General features: G+C 43.1%; 1 pseudogene; it reads right to left on the bottom strand.

Moving 5' to 3' along the window:
• LOC127447736 (carboxypeptidase O-like) overlaps positions 1 to 18,212 on the bottom strand; it is a 24,031-nt pseudogene extending 5,819 nt beyond the window's left edge.
• Between the last annotated feature and the right edge of the window lie 110 nt (positions 18,213 to 18,322).

Raw genomic sequence — 18,322 nt, 5'->3', positions numbered from 1 at the left:
TATTCAGAACTAATATTGATTTTAATCATGCACATGTACCAATCATATGTAATGAGCAGAGACATTCATCACTCAGACCAGCAGACTCATAAATCTCAACAGTTTTTACACAGAACTATACCATTGATCACACTTCCATACTTGAATGTATGAGTCCAGGAAAACAGTGAAAGTGTAAGGAAAGATTAATAGTGATGTGTTGGTCATACACACAAACAGCATATAAATTAATTGATGGACAATCTGGGATAAACAGACTAATCAGTCATATTGCTAAAGATGGATGTGAGTATTGGCAATGGAGAGATGTAATCAGGGGTGGACTGGCCATAGGAAGAACTGGGACTTTTCCCAATGGGCCGGCCATGAAACAGCCGAAAACCCCAACAACTTTTGGGTTAGTTTTTATTTAAAATCCAGGGCCGGTTTCTCTTCCCAGTCGGCCCCTGGATGTAATCTACAATACAATGGAATTTACTGTTTCACTTCTTACAAGCTTTTCAAGCAACTCAGACAACATTCTTATAATTCAAAGTGAACCAATGGACCCCTCATTACTGTAATGGATGCTCTTTTAAGATTATAGATCACTTTTTACATCATATCAATTCAGAAATAATGGTCTACATCCAAGGTTTTCAACCAGGGGTTTGCAGATTGTGGAGGGTTGCCGAATAAAGTGAAAGATCGATCTTGGGATTTAAGAATTGATATCGTGATCATTCAAATGAAGACTGCGATGCATTGGAAACTAGTAAGAAGGTATATTTGTAGTAATTAATAGCATTAGCTAAGAGAGAATTTATTTCATATGCAGTGTTGGGTGTAACGTGTTACAAAGTAACGCATTACTGTAATTAAATTACTTTTTCCTTGAAAATTTGAAGTAAGGGATTACTCTTCATTTTTTTAGTAATTTAAACACAGTTACTTATAATGTACTTGCGTTACATACTGTATAAACTTTGGAACTGATAACATTTGTTTTCTAATTCAACGCCACCCCTTTAAATGCATTGGCAATATGCCTGGGCACTTAAGCTCTTAATTCTCCACTGTGGCTTGTTAAAACTGTTTACTGTTACTATACTGTAATGAATGTTGCCTACGATGCTTACATGAAATACAGCCTTTTGCAACAAATGTACTTTTTATTCAATTTTATTTAAAAAAAATTTATTAACCATTTAGGAACAGTTAAAGAACAGTTCAAGAATAATTTATTTGATGTAATAGGATTTATTTGAAAGAATTAAAATAATAATTTGATGTCTATCCTTTTATTGTCCATCTGGTCAAAGTTGATATGAGTTTTAGACAAGTAATTAGTAATGAGTAATTAAATTACTTTTCAGACAGAGTAATTGGTACAGTAATCTAATTACAGTGTAGAAGATGTAATTAGTAATTAGTCATTTATTACTTTTTTGGAGTAACTTACCCAACACTGTTCATATGTAAGCAAAAGGGACATTTTAACTGAAATATCCCCATATGAATCAGAATCGAATTGAAGTCGGACTTGAACTGAGAGCTTGTGAATTGGGAAATCTGTATCATTACCTAGCCCTATTTGTTAATGTTTATAATGAAAGTTATTACAAAGTTTTGTAAAGAAAATCTAGGTTTTTATACACAGACAGAGTAAAACTGGCTTTCACTCATATTTTAATATACAGATTCTGATTTTGGTGTTTCCTTCAAAGGGGAAACAGTTCAAAAGCAAATCTAATAAGAAACTGCTAAATAGATACTTCCTCTTCTCATCATCCTTAAAAAAAAAAAATCCCTCCCTCCGAGTAATCATCATACAAGAAATCGTCCTGGTTACTTGCATAACCTTCGTTCCCTGATGGAGGGAACGAGACATTGTGTCGATGTAGTGACACTAGGGGTCACTCTTGGGAGCCCGAAACACCTCTGGTCTTTGATAAAAGGCCAATAAAAATTGGCGAGTGGTATTTGCATGCCACTCCCCCAGACATACGGGTATAAAAGGAGCTGGTATGCAACCACTCATTCAGGTTTTATGCTGAGGAGCCGAGACAAGGTCCGGCCATTTCAGCGGGTAGTTCAGCATTGTGGCAGGAGGGACACAATGTCTCGTTCCCTCCATCAGGGAACGGAGGTTACGCAAGTAACCAGGACGTTCCCTATCTGTCACTCACTCCACGTTGTGTCGATGTAGTGACACTAGGGGTCCCTATACAAAATGCTGCAACTGGCTGAACTGTGTTACGTGAACTGGCTGTGTGTGATGGGCAGACCACTGTGTGCCTCATAGCCAGCACACCAGGCCGACACTTAACCTCCCCCAACACAGTTATGAGTGTCGAACGGCCCTTTGGGGACAAGTCCACTACCCAAAAGACAGAGACAGGCTAACTCAGTCATGGCCTCTTTTCCCATTCTTTTTTCCACTCCCTAAAAAAGACGGGGGGTTATCCGACTGGGCCACCAGGTCTAGTCGGGGGGTGTCCCTCCCAAGGGGAGGACAACGCAGAGACCACACCTCGCCCAAAGAGAGGGGAGAGGGGATATTTAAGTGGAAAATACGTCACATGGTCTTGCCGACCATGTGGAGAGTCTCATGGTAGATCCTACCCAACGGGGGGAGGAGTTGCTACAAACATGGAGACTGTGGCAGAGGGGGCTCTGCCCAAGGAAGACGAATTAGTGGAAGATATACATCGCATGGGGTTACCTTACAGGGAACTGCCACATGCGGAGCACCTACCCCAGAACAGGGTTCTTAGTTAGCACGTGTACTGGGCCGGCAGTGAGTCTCTCCGAAAACTCGACTGCCACAGGGCTCGGAGGGAACATAGTTTGTGAACACTACTGGGAATTAATGGTGCACATCTTCAGCTCAGAGGAGGTGAAAGGCGTTATGTGCAAGCAATACACCCGGCCGGCTATCCAGTGCTTATCCGCTTGTATTGCGTGCCACTACCTGGGATGAAACTGGTTCCACCTGGAGGTTGTAGAGCCTTGCAAAGGTGTTGGGTGTTCCCCAGCCTGCTGCTCTGCAAATGTCTGTTAGAGAGGCACCCCTGGCCAGGCCCCAGGAGGCCGCTACACCCCTGGTAGAATGGGCTCGTAGCCCTACCGGGGGTGGTACGTCCTGGGCGTGATATGCCATAGCTATGGCGTCAATGAGCCAGTGGGCGATCCTCTGCTTGAAGACAGCACTGCCTTTCCGCTGTGCACCAAAGCAGACAAAGAGCTGCTCAGAGATCCTAAAGCTCTGCGTGCAATCCAAATAGATGTGTAAAGCACACACTGGACACAGCAAAGACAGGGCTGGGTCTGCCTCCTCCTGAGGCAGCGCTCGCAGGTTCACTACCTGGTCCCTAAAAGGGGTCGTGGGAACCTTGGGCACATAGCCCGGTTGGGGTCTCAGGATCACGTGAGAGTAGCCTGGACTGAACTCCAGGCACCTTTCGCTGACAGAGAACGCTTGCAGGTCTCCTACCCTCTTGATGGAAGTGAGCGCTGTCAGGAGGGCAGTCTTCAAGGAGAGTGCCTTAAGCTCAGCTGATTGCAAAGGCTCAAATGAAGAACTACAGAGAGGTCCCATGAGGGAACGAGGTGCGGTCTGGAGAGTTTCAGCATCCAGGCGCCTCTCAGGAACATGATGATCAGGTCATGCTTCCCTAAGGACTTACCGTCCACTGTGTTGTGGTGTGCTGCTATAGCAGCTACATACACCATCAAGGTGGAAGGGAACAGCCGCCCTTCCAACCTCTCCTGCAGGAAGGAAAGCACCGATCCGACTGCGCATCTCTGGGGGCTTCCCATCGGGGAGAACACCACTTAGCGAACAGACGTCACTTAAAGGCATTCAGGCACCTCGTAGAGGGGGCCCTAGCCTGAGTGATCATGTCTACCACCGCGGGTGGTAGACCGCTTAGGTCTTCCGCGTGCCGTCCAGGGGCCAGGCATGGAGATTCCAGAGGTTTGGTCGCGGGTGCCAGATGGTGCCCTGTCCCTGAAAAAGAAGGTCCTTCCTCAGGGGAATTCGCCGGGGGGGGGGGGGGGGGGCTGCCGCGAGGATTGTGAGGTCCGAGAACCACGTCTGGGTGGGCCAGTAGGGTGCTACCAGGACGACCTGCTCCTCATCCTCCCTGAACTTGCACAGAGTCTGTGCAAGTAGGCTCACTGGAGGAAACACGCATTTGCGTAGGCCAGGAGGCAAGCTGTGTGCCAGTGCGTCTATGCCGAGGGGTGCCTCGGTCAGGGCGTACCAGAGCGGGCAGTGGGAGGATTCTTGGGAGGCGAACAGGTCTACTTGTGCCTGTCCAATTCGACTCCAAATCAGCTGGACCACCTGAGGGTGGAGTCTCCACTCTCCCGAGAGTAACCTGCCATGACAGCGTGTCCGCTGTAGTGTTGAGGTCGCCCAGGATGTGAGTGGCTCGCAGCGACTTGAAGTGCTGTTGACTCCAGAGGAGGAGACGGCGGGCGAGTTGTGACATACAATGAGAGCGCAGACCACCTTGGCGGTTGACATATGCTACCGTTGCCATGTTGTCTGTCCGAACTAACACGTGCTTGCCCTGGATCAATGGTTGGAACCTCCAAAGGGTGAGCAGAATTGCCAACAACTCGAGGCAGTTGATGTGCCAATGCAGTCGCGGGCCCGTCCATAAGCCGGCGGCTGCGTGCCCATTGCAAACAGCGCCCCAGCCTGTTTTGGAGGCGTCTGTCATGACCACGACGCGCCTGGAGACCTGCTCTAGGGGAATACCTGCCTGTAGAAACGAGAGGTCGGTCCAAGGGCTGAAAAGACAGTGACAGACCGGCATGATGACCACGCGATGTGTCCCGCGGCGCCATGCCCATCTCAGGACTCATGCGGTCTCATATGCATCAACCCGAGCGGGGTGGCCACCGCTGAGGATGCCATATGCCCCAGGAGCCTCTGAAACAGTTTCAGTAGAACCGGTTTTCTGTTTGAATGCCTTCAAACAGGCCAGCACTGACTATGCGCGCTTGTTCATGAGGCACGCTGTCAAAGAGACTGAGTCCAACTCCAAACCAAGGAAAGAGATGCTCTGAACCGGGAGGAGCTTGCTCTTTTCCCAGTTGACCCGAAGCCCTAATCGGTACCCTAATTGGTACCTACAAGTCCCTGTAGGGGCTGTAAAACACCTTCTTCATCTCGGCCGGAGGGACAGGTTCTATCGCACCCTTCCGTAGGAGGGTAGCGATCTCCGCGCGCAAGGTAGCAGCGTTTTCGTCCTTCACCAAGGTGAAGTGGATACTATATACTATAAGTAGCCGAGTCGGACGGTACGGACCAGCCATCGTGACGGATGCGCAAGCCACACTTCCAAGTTCCGCACAAGGGGGACCAAAGGGACAATGTTGTCGGACGTACCGGCAGTTGGGGCCTCGTGGCAGGGCAGAGCTCGAGGTGCCACACCATGTCATAGCCGTGCTGAGTCTAGGGACATCGAAGCACTTACCTGGCTCCTTGTGACCACCCCTGGAACAGCCTGGGATGGGGGAGGAAGAGGCCTGTCCTCATAACCCGTGGAGACTGTCACATCGGGGGCGGATGTGTGCAACAGCTGGGTGCGCAGGGGCGGGGAGACTGCCGCTGGAGCGCCAATCCTGCAAGGAAAAACCCATGGACGGTGGTCGTGATGACGACTTGCACACTGGGTACGTGACCCAGGGAAGGAGGAAACCGCTCTTTTGCTGAACTGTTGGGTACCGCAGCTACTTGGGCATGCGGCAAAATCAAATAAAAAAGCAACAAAAGATTCTCCACCCAGTCCTCCACCGGGGGATGGAGTGGTCTTATTATCAGCTCCAATGCAGTGGGTTTCGTCGACCCTGGGTCGCCCGTCTCAGGGTCGCTTTGACGACCTTCGTGGGTTCTTAGCGGCCGGCCGTGAGACGGGTGGCATCTACTTCCTGCAGTGGGCTCCACGCCGGGGCTGGGCCGAAGGGGCTTGTCCAGCAGCGCTGTAGGCTTTGGCCATCAGGGACGACGTGCACCTACAGGGCTTGGACGGGAGCTATGGGCCTCCGCGCCAGGTTGCGGCGCTCTGCGGGCATAGGTGCACTGCTAGCGCCTTATCCACCGGAGGAATCGCCGTATAGCCCCTGGCCGCCCCGCCATCGAGGGTAGTGAGGGCGGGGGAACTGAGAAATCGGGACCAGGCAGTAAAAGGTGCCTCCCACGATTTTGTCAGCTCCTCGTGCACTTCCGGGAAGAAAGGCACTGGAGCGGGGCGTGGCTGCTTTGAGCGGCGCTGCGAGCCCAGGAACCAATCATCGAGCCGTGAGGGTTCAGGGGAGAGTGGAGGGTTCCACTCTAGCCCGACGCTCGCGGCCGCCGGGAAAGCATGTCCGTCATCTCTGCATCAGACTGTGACTGGGCAGTCGACCCCGAAGGGGGGAGCCCAGCTGAGGCTTCTGCGTCCGACAGGACAAGCCCGCTCTCCGATGCTGTGCTCGAAAGCATATCAGCTTCATGGGCTCCGAACAAGAGGTCGAACTCGCCGTGAGACGAGCCGGCGGACTCATCCGGAAGCCCGATCAGGGCAGACGAGCATGCTGGGGAATGGAAGGTCCGCGGGGGGTACCCGGTGGAGGCGATCCCACTGGAGTCCCCAAATCGCCCCCAGTGCTAGCCACGCTGGCCTCAAACCCGTGGGTAGAAGGACCGAGGCGGGGTGCCGCTAGGTTGGCTTGCTTTCTTATGAAAAGCAAGCCGCGACTGCAATGTTGCCATGGTCATGTTCTCGCAGTGAGAACATGAACCATCCACGAACGCTGCCTCCGTGTGGGTCGTGCCCAGACACGAAAGACAACGATAGTGACTGTCTGAAGTTGAGAGGTAACGACTGAAACTAGGAATGACACACAATCGGAAAGTCATATTTAAAAAGACGTGTCTTTAAAAAGACGATCCGTGTGCGCCGCTCATTTAGAGAAATATACTCTTTCAGAAAAATATACTCTTTTTTTCTGCCGAAGCACCCAGGGGCGTTCTCTGCAGTGCACCAGTGCAGAGGAGGGAGAAGCTGCTGAAATGCGCCGTCAGATCCAGCAGAGGTGAATGAACGGTCGTGAGAATTCAGCTCAATGAGCATGACCATTCGGCTCCGAAGAGAAAATCTGAATGAGTGGTTGCATACCAGCTCCTTTCATACCCGTATGTCCAGGGGAGTGGAATGCAAATACCACTCGCCAATTTTCATTGGCTTTTCATCAAAGACCAGAGGTGTTTCGGTCCCAAGAGTGACCTCTAGTGTCACTACATCGACACAGCGTTGAGTGAGTGACAGATAGGGAACTGTGATTATTAATGCACATCTTCATGGTAAATAATGTATTCACAAATTTCTTTTCAAGAGATTCAGATGTGGTTGAGAGGAATGTGATTTTCCTTGACTGCACCTCAGCCAACCTGGTGTGATACAGTATGTTTAGATTTTCATCTGATCCGGAATGGATTCAATAAAAAATGGCTAAACCAAAACTGACTACACAGACCAGCCTGGGGCAAAGAGTTAGAAATATAAATTGGGTAATAACCATGATCCAAATATAGGTCAGTCTCCTACAATCCATGGACAAATTATGCAATGTACAGTATTTCAGAGAAAAACAATGTTGGTTCATACGTCTAATACAAAAACACCTGAGAAACATAACAGGGTGCAGGATGAAGGCTCAATCTCTAACAGAGGAAAGAGCAATACTGCCATCTGCTGTGAAAAGCTCAATACAACAACTTGTATCAATTTTATTTACAGTAATATGACAAAAGCATTTTATTTGCACAGACTCACGGACCACCCTCCCAGACGCTCAGCCAACCAGCGGACCCCCAATACAAAAAGGCTAGATTTCATTGGTAACACTTTATAATAACTTCCACAGAGAACATTTTTTAACATTACTGCATTATGTATAATGCTTAACAGCAATTGGTTTAGGCCTATAGTTAGAAATCAGTGGCATGTGATGGACTTTTGAAATGAGGAGGAAGAGCCAGAGATTGATAGAGGAAGAACCATTAACCTGTCCAGTATGAATTAAAATATTGGTCATGTACAAAAAGACAAAGGAGAGAGGAAACAGGGACATCCCCTCCAAGGACACAGAGGAGACACTGCCTCATATATATATATATATATATATATATATATGGGTGTCTACATATTAGTGACAATAACTCAGTTTAGTAATGAATACCACAACCAGCATAAAAAATTGTAATAATAAATACGGGGGCTGGGGCAATACAAATTATTTAATAGTTATTTAAATATTTTAACTTTTTTAATCAAGATATGTGAAAATGCACAGCTGAGCTCACACAATTAAAGACCAAAATTAAATGCCAGAAGTCATCATTGTATGGGGGATATGGGCCCAAATTTTGGACAATAGGAGTCAACAAGGTTGAGAATCACTGTCTTGGATCACATGCATTTCCAGAAAAGATTGCTTTGGTGATGGTTATAACTGTACTTCTAAGATTATACATATTTGTCTTGAAGGTTTGTCATGTTTTGTGTATGAGGTACAGTATGTTGGCAGACACCTACACGAAAATGTCTGCTTAAATACATGAATGTGTAGCCATAGTGATGCAGGAACTCAAAAAAATGGTCCAGAGCGTCAGAGCTATGTGACACTGCTCCAGATTCTGTGCCATTATCAAAGGTTTTGACATGGATGTATTTGATGATGTGATATGTCCCCGCATAAGCCTCTTCACATGCAGGCTGGATCTGCTCCTCTGGAAGCTCAAAGGCAAATTCCCCTCTGTCCCGAAGCTCTAATGTAAATGAAATTGGGATGCCATTCAAACGAGCCCAATCTTGAGAGGAGCCAGAGAACGGATCTATTTGAAAAGAAAGTGACAAAGTCATGGCAGTATCAGTGATAGCCTGGTATCTCCTTTAACATGGGAGCTAGAACTGTTATTATCTTCAGCAAGAAACAAACAAAGAGTGCCATTTCACTCACAAAGAATGTCTGGACCAGATCCTACTTTATAGTCCATCCCATGTACAGAAAGCATGGCTTTAGCTGCAGCCAAGCCAAACTCCATCTGTTTACACCATAGAAATCAGAAAAGGCAAAGTATGTGAAGACTTGAATTCAGATTTTACAGCTAGGAGTCTAATTATTTGCTCTGGCAATGATTCAATTTGATAATGGTCCTTTAACTAAACAATGCAATACATCATGAAATCTGAGATCAGGTCATGATTTGGTTTAGTTTGATTCAATTATTTTGATTTATGAAGATTCATAATAATTTTGCAACTGAAAATAGGTCAACAATTTTGTTCAAATGAACACATGAATGGTGATATTTTGATGGAATACTGTATATGCAATGAAATCAATGCAAGTCAATGGGGTCCAACACTTTCAAGCTCCAAAAAGGACATAAAGGCAGCATATAGGTAATCCAAACAATTCAGGTGGTTTAATCCATGTCTTCTGAAGCAATGCGATCAGTTTGGATTACACCTCTTGAGCCAAATACCTGTATGCTGAGGATAAGTATTACCTGTATGCTGCCTTTGACTTGCATTGTATGGATATATTCACATCAAATCTCCATTAAAATACCATTGTTTATGTTCCACGTAAGAATAAAAGTCATATCAGTTTGAGGCGGCATAAGGGTGAGTAAAATTAAGAGAAAATCATTATTTTTGGGTGAACCATTCCTTTAAATTCCAACTGATGCATTTTCGTGTCATTGTGATGCAATGCATTTTTTACACCACTATTTAAAAGTGAAGTGTGTAGTTTCTGGGGCACTAGTGTCACCAAACAGAATTGCTCTTTTTCTCCCCCCAAACATGTTTAGAATGTTTTCAAACACAACCCTCCCCACCCTCATGTTCCACTGGTCAGACAAACAGAGCCACAGAGGTTATACTTTCCAGTGAATCAATGACTTACTTGTCTCCACATACTAAACTGGGATTAGACAAAATATTTCAACATCCAAAGAATTACTCACTTCACCTTTAAATAGATAAGCAAACAAACAAATGAACAAAAAATATCTAATGCTGATTTTCGTCCTCTGATAAGCTTGAGTCACCAGTTCATTGTAGTTTGGAGCTGAGACATGTGGGTATCCGTATGGAACCAGAAGCTGTTGTCTGTATGAGTGAATGGTAAAGAAGCAGATGATTTCCTCTGTACTGTTTGCTAAAAACTCAGTAACAGCTTGGGGTTATTTTTTTGAGACTGGAGCTGTACCATGATAATTAAAAGCACAGCACTCAGTTGAGACTCCAACCGCTAAAATAGAAGAGAAATAATAATAAATATGAATAAAACAAGACAAAAAGGCATGGCGACTGATTGTGCATATGAGCTTGCACTATGTGACCCTTACTGCCCCAGTGGGCATTAAAGTCTGGTTCAGGTCAACACCATGACAATAACAGCCATCAGGTGGAGCAGATCGAGATTTTCTCCATAAACTAGTCTGTAATTAGGTGAATACAGATATTTCATTTTTTTTTTTTTTTTTTTTTCAAAACCATATAACCACCTCTAACTTCGAAAAAACTTAAGGTAATATAATTTATCTGTCACTAGCAGCACCAAACAGAACTGCAAAAATAATGACCCTCCAATTGTTAGGACAAACAAGTAGATAAGCTAATGTTGTTGTCTGTCCCAGTCATTTAGCTCACATACAGATTGTGTCATTAGTGGTGCAGAAATTACACACTTCACCTTTAAATCACAGCCTTAAATTTGAACTTCAAATTCTCTTGCTTAATAATGTGGATATAGACAAAAAAAACAAGCATCTAATAATAATAATAATAAAAAAAAAAAATTATTTACAAAAATAAAAGCCAGCTTACAGTCTCATTGATCCAAGAATATATATAACCATCAACGTTCACAGCAGGCGTCACGTAGAAATCCAGGTTTTGGACCATTTGGTTGATCTTCTCATCAGTTTTGAAAGTTCTCAGAATCTGTACAGGTGACAAATCAGTATTCATTGAACACCACTGCTACCATTCCTTTCTTCTTTCTCTGTCTTATTTATGAAAGTCTCTTGTAAGTAAACACAGTAATTTAGTTGACACTTACAGAACACTTATAAGAAAATACCCCCTGGAGCAATCTGGAGTTGAATGCTTTGCTCAAGGGCACAACCATTATGGTGATCTTAACAGCACACCACCATTATGAGGTGTCTTGCATTCAGACACTTCTTTGACAAACCACTGGCAGTAAGCCGAAGCAATCCATTCCTTGGCATGTATTCCACAGTCCATCCAAACAGCTTTCTTTTGTTTGCCATCAGGATTCACACTTATCTGAGAGCATTCAAGCAGAAAACAACTCATTAATCAATCTCTAAACCTCAAGATTAATTACAGTAATCTTAGTAATATCTGTCAAAAGTCAGTTCTTCAATGTAAAATGAAGTATAAGGAAATAATAATAATAATAATAATTTTTTTTTAAAAACAAGAAAGTCTATAATATAATGTAGTCTGAAAGTAATACAGTTAGTGATCATATAGTTGGGTATACTGTATACTTTACACATAACACGTCCATGAAGCAACATCAAGATTTAGGTACAAATTTCTTAGAATGTATAAGAAAATGCACATTTTACATGCTGTGACTAGTCATTATTTTCTTAAATCTTTTCGCCTTTTTAATTACCTTGTTGCCTTCACTAGTTTTTTTCGTGATCTCATGAGAATTCATATGTATTCTTACGTAAAGTTTGGTTCAAGCAAACGTACATTCTCTTGTGTTTGCATAGACACTGAAATGTACAATACTGATGTATTGACAGCATCTAAACGTATTAACACCTATAGAAACGTACAAATGTTTATGTGTACTGTTTGAATTTATTAATATTGAATAATTTCTGTACATGGGATGGACATGCGTTGGCTTCGTTTTCAAAATCAAAAATTGCTGCCTCAAGCATTACGACCAGCGGTTTTACAGCAGTGATGTCGAATGTTCATTGGTTCTCAAGTGTCTCGTGACCATTTGGAACATGCCTTATTCTGCAATGTATATGTTTAAATGAGATATTACAGTGCTGTAACGTTGTGCAACAGGAGAAGATTTACAGCGATTAATAATTTAAATTCTACTCTCTTCCTCACACAGTGCCTTTGATTGCCGCCAGGGAGCACATCGGATGCAGCGCATCGCCCTTTGGACTACTTTTGTACTGAATTGTACTGAATACATTTTTGTGATTACATTTATCTGCCTGTTACATGTTTTATATGCTTAATAAATGGTTATGGTTAGGTTTAGGAGTAGGTGTGGGATTAGCAGCTGTAATATATATATATATATATATGTATATATTTCATATAATGAAAAATATTATGAAAATGATTGTTACTGTACATTAATCTACTAGTTACATGTTTTTATATTGTTGAAATGTGGTTATGTTTAGAGGTTGGGGTAGGGTTATGGGATATAAAACAGTGATTCCCAACCTGGGGTCCACGCCCCACTTATGCCTCCAACACACTACATGACTTTCAAAGACTTGTATTACCACAAGTACCAAGATTGTGGTACCGTTCATATTACACAACTGTCTGTCTTGTCATGGAAGTCATAGGGTTTTCAAATTACACGAGGAATCGGCGACAGGGGTGAACACATTACAAAACATTTCACTATTGACAAATCCCTGATGACTCTGCCTGGACTCCAAATTACGTTTCACAACAGAGTACATGTGAGAATTAATACGAGAATTGCACAAGATCACTCGTGAGTAGGCATTCTCTTGCTTGTTTGGGCGGGGTTTTGAAACTGGCGGACCGCAAGAAGCTTGTGATGCACTTTGTGCGCTGATTTACAGCGAAACGTCAAAAAAGAAGAAGAAAAGACTATGGAGGAGGGAATGGTTGGGGAGACGCAAGCAGCAAGGATTGTCTGTTCTGCAGAGAGACTTGGAGGTAAATAAGAAATGTTGCAATGAATGCAGGTAACCACCTGCTGGTGTTTGTTTTTTCTATTTAAATTATTGAAAAAAATTACATGAATGTTGCAGGTACATCTCCTCCCACTGAAACTTCCCGTGCCCCGTTTCTTGCTCTCTCATTGGCTGTAGGTCAACGCTGCAGTTGTATTCAATCAAAACACATTTCACATTGCGTGATTTGGAATCGCAGACAGGTCCAGATATTGAACATGCTAGATATCTCGCTAACATCAGTGACGCGTCGGCGCTTCTCTCAGATCGCGTCTTTGTTAATTCATACATTGCTTTCTTCATTCACAGGAGCGAGCTCTGATTTGCCTATGATTTCGGGCTTTTGTCGGCGATCTCCACAAAACTGTCGGTGAGTGAAAATCGGGCCTAAAATCATGTAGTGTAAACTCGGCATAAGGGGTGCGCCAGAGTTCACAGGGGGAACTGCCCTTTGAGGTTGTCAAAGATTGATAAAATATGCAATACCAGTGAGACAGCATTTTAGCTTCCTCTTCTAACCCAATGTGATAAGCAAAATCTCAACATAAAAAACCGTACAAAGACTTGACACCCTGGCAAATGTCATGAAATGTCACTCAACCAACCAGAGCCTTTTTACACAACTGCATGAAGATGAAGTGCATCAAATATATTCTGCAGAGGTGCGCTGACTGTCGCATGGCCAAGTGCTTGTGAGTTTAGTTTTCTTTGATCTTTTTTTTTTTTTTTTTGATTTTCTCCCCTTTTCTCCCCAATTTGGAATGCCCAATTCCCAATGCGCTTTAAGTCCTCGTGGTGGCGTAGTGACCAATCCGGGTGCTGGAGGATGAATCTCAGTTGCCTCCGCACCTGAGACCGTCAATCCGCGCATCTTATCATGTGGCTTGTTGAGCATGTTACCGCAGAGACATAGCACGTGTGGAGGCTTCACGCTATTCTCCGCAGCATCCACGCACAACTCACCATGCGCCCCACCGAGAGCAAGAACCACATATTATAGAGACCACGAGGAGGTTGCCTCATGTGACTCTACCCTCCCTAGCAACCGGGCCAATTTGGTTGCTTAGGAGACCTGGCTGGAGTCACTTAGCAAGCCCTGGATTCAAAATTCCCAGTTTTCTTTGATCTTAAAAAAATCATGGAATAACTGCAACATCATAACCACGCACTGCAAGACTGCAAAAGTTACTAAAACTGTATACCTTGTTAACATGTTAACGCATTATAATAAGACCATCAAATGGATGCAGGGCTCTGCGTCGGGGTGGACGAAACGTCCATATTGTATGTTTTAATGTCTATACAAACATACAAACATGTATGTTTAAATGTTACAAATATTAACGTACAATTAACTACGTATATTAATGAGATCAGGCTGGAATTTCACAGGTGTGTTTTTTTATTATTTGGTATGGTACTAATTTAAGTAAGTGGTACACTTTCAAAACTCTTAGTATTTATATCACAACACATCATAAAAAATGCATTTTGTTTTTCAAACATTTCACCTTATTTTCAACTGACTAAGTACAAAACACAAAATCACGAAGTAATGTTTTCACCACCCCAAATAAGTGTTTCATCTATTCATGCCTTTTATTTAAGCAATATCACAAGAGCAAGAGTGCGATATGGCCCTATATCAGCACTGCTGTGATTCTGCCGTCGGTAATCACAGCAGTGCTAATTTAGGGCATATAGCATGATTGCGAGTGTGATATTGCTTATATACAACAGTTCAATGAACAAGTAAATTTAATTTTTTTTGGAAAAACTGAGTACGGTCATAAAAACGCATTTGTGCATGGAACTACTTTCTTACGCGGCAGATCAGAATCTGCTGTTGTTGGTTCAAACCAAATGAGGCGTCCAAGCCTCCATTATTAATTCAAAAATTTCACTTCAGAAATAGTATCACGGCTTGTGCTGTTTCTAACAAGTTATGGGAGAAACAAGGATGGATGGATGTGTGTGTGTGCGTGTGCGTGCGTGTGTGTGTGTGTGTGTGTGTGAGAGAGAGAGAGAGAGAGAGAGAGAGAGAGAGAGAGAGAGAGAGAGAGAGAGACTGAGCGTGTGCGATCACCTGTTGCCACACCCAAGCTGAGATGCTGTCAGCTTTCTGAAGATCAGCTTTCTCAGTGGTAAAATAGCCGTTCAAGTGGGATATTCCTCTCTATTTCGCGGTAGCTGGTGCGCTAGAGTCATTCACTATATAAACCGCAATCTTCTCCACCATTTTAAACAGTATGTATCCAATGTGGAAACTCAGGTAAGAGGTAAGCGCCTTGAGTTCTGTAATCAATCAGTCTGTTGTGTCTCTCAGCTGTGATGAAGTTGTTCGTTTAAAGCTATTTCCTACCTTTAGTAGTGTAGTAATACAAGCAATCACAGAGTGCTGTTGTATGTAAACAATGGCTGAGGCGGATTCACTTCTTCTTCTTCTTGTTTAATGGCGATCAACACTTTAGGAGCATTATCGCCACCTACTGTACTGGATGGCAAATTAAATGGGTGATGAGTCCGAAGTTTAAAATCTGCATGGATTGTTTCATACTCCTTTCCAATCCATGGACCAATCAGAGTGCATGCTCATGCTAGCACTGCGTGTTCAGCTCCTCTAACCTTCACAATTAGTTCTTCATGCTCCAGATTAGGTAGAGTATTTCCATCCACACATATTATATTCTAGACCCTAGACCTGAGTCATATCAATTTAATTAGTGCTCTGTATCGGATTCACTTCATGTCACCAACTGGCTCATATTACACACAAAAATTATCTTTTGCCTCCACCTGTGGCTAACATATGTAATGTCAAAAAAAAAAAAAAAAAGAAAAAAAAAAAAAGACAAACAGTAGGTCTTAACACATCTGCACTGCTCTTACACTTTAGTTTAGAACGGCACGAACACAAGCGGAGTGATACACACAGTGAAGCGTCCGAGTGCTGATGGTGTGAGACCATCAGTGCTCATGGAACATCTCTCATCCAATTAGATTCGAGGACCGGAACTAACTGTTGTATATAATGTTATTAACATCAAACTTTTTATTTGCATCAGCTCGCATTAATTTGTAAAACATTTGACTATCATTTCATCCAACTGATCTCAATGGTTAATCAATTATTAATTTGTTATATCTATAGATTTTCAACTGGTTTGTTTACTTTGTGTTTGTAAAGTATTCATCTGCAGTTTATAACATGTTCAAAACATAAAAACTAAAAACAATGAATTTGTTTTACAGTATTGCCAATTGATATCAATCAACGCACTGTTGTTTACAGTATGTACCATGTACATTCAGAGTGTGTGTGAACATTTGCATTTTATCAATGCAGAGTAGGATGGGAGAAGAACCAGTCAATGACTTTGTATACAGGAGGCCTGTATGTATACTGTATCAAAGGGACGGAGGAAGAAAGCAGGGAAATTTGCTCACTTTACTGTGTTACAGTAAAAAGAGGCCAAACCATAGCAAAGGCTATTACAGTACTGTGCCAAATCTGTAAGTCTCTCTCATTTGTAAGCAGCTTTGGACAAAACATCTGCTAAATGACTAAATTTAAATGCAGTTACTCACACCAATCCAAAAAGGTAAAGTGTCAGTTCAGCCAGTACTGTAAGAATCAAGTAGTATGTATTCCAGTACAGTTATGGCATTACAGTATATTACTGTAGTGTAAATACTTGTTACAAAATTCACAGTATCACTTACAGTACTGACTGCATAATCTGTACTCCCTGACTTCATTGATCAATCCTTTTACACACTCTGTGATCATTTTGGTGTTTTGTACAAACAGTTTTGAAAATGTAACACTTGCATGTACAATAACAAGTACAACCATAGCAATTAAAAAAAATAAAATAAAAAAAAATAATAAAAATGTAAATAGTTTGAATGCATTTTTAAAAGGACAAATATTATGGTCATTAAACTGTGTGGGTAACAATTGTAATTTACAAAATGCTATTTAAAATTGTTTTATATGGAGTATATCCTGTCACACCGCAGGAGGATATTCTCGTAGTATAAGTACCATCTTATTATACCACTATTGCAAGATCATGTTTGTAACAATTAGGCAAACAAATTATCTTTATGAATTCAAGAAATGCTAGACCAGTTGGTACCTCACCTTCAAAAAGGTTATATTTCTGCCTTTAAATATCTGTCCAAATACTGAAGAAGCACTGGATTTTCGTCAACAATCTGATCCATCCAAGCAAAAAATCTGTTCATGAGAAATAAACAGTTTTGTCAAAAAATTGGATTGCCATTCTTTCAGCGAGCACCTCTCACCTTTGTCCTGCCTCTTATTAGCACTGGTCTAAATGAGAACATGATGATGCCAGTATTATTAGTTCTGTCTAAAATAGATGTTCTGGGTATATACTTGGTATGAATATATTTAGATTTTCTTATTTCAGACATTGGATGGTACTTGGTATATTCATACTCCAAAATAGTTCCTTTAGGTTTTGCAGCCCTGAAAATGTTGGAGATGTTAATAAGAGTTACTGAATAAACTCATGAGTAGGTTTCAAAACTAAATCAGACACAGTCAAGTGATTTGCAATACCATTGTTGATATCAGAAAGATGACAAATGTTAGAAAAAATTGATGCAAGTATCAAACCATTGTTATAAAATTGGAAAATATCAAAGCATAACAGGGTTGAAAAGAAAGGACATTAGAAAATTAGAATTAATATTTATAATATTATTAAAAGACATACATGCATAAAGTACACATGCACACAGAGAGATATACAGTATATATGAAAAGCATAGTTAAGAATTATTCTTTTTTTCCACCTGTTTTGGCTACAGCCACGCTGAGACAGCATTCGTGGATGGCTCATGCCCTCACTGCGAGAGCATGACCATGGCAACTTTGCTGTCATGGCTTTCCTTCTTCAGGTGGAAAGCCACTCCAGCCGCTCCCTTCTACCTATGGGTACGAGGCCGCGACGGTTAGTGCTGGGGGCGATTTGGGGACCCCAGTGGGACTGGTTCTGCTGGGTAATCCCCCACAGACCTCCCATTCTCCAGTACGCTCATTTGTCCCAGTCAAGTTCTGGGATGAGACAGGCAGCTCGCCCCAGGGCAAATTTGACGTCTCATTTGGGGCTCGAGAGCAGAATGAGCTCCCACCTTCAGGTGTGGTCGCCCCGTCTGAGGCCGATGCGGAGCTGGCGGCCATGCTTGCCCGGGCTGCCGCGAGTGTCGGGCTTGAGTGGAACCCTCCACCCTGCCCTGAGCCCTCGCGGCTTGATAATTGGTTCTTGGGTTCAGAGTGCCGCTCACGGCCGC

This window comes from Myxocyprinus asiaticus, chromosome 11, assembly GCF_019703515.2.
Source record: "Myxocyprinus asiaticus isolate MX2 ecotype Aquarium Trade chromosome 11, UBuf_Myxa_2, whole genome shotgun sequence".
Classification (NCBI taxonomy): domain Eukaryota; kingdom Metazoa; phylum Chordata; class Actinopteri; order Cypriniformes; family Catostomidae; genus Myxocyprinus; species Myxocyprinus asiaticus.
The sequence above is the reverse complement of the archived record's forward strand: the minus strand, read 5'-3'. Positions and strand labels throughout refer to the sequence as shown.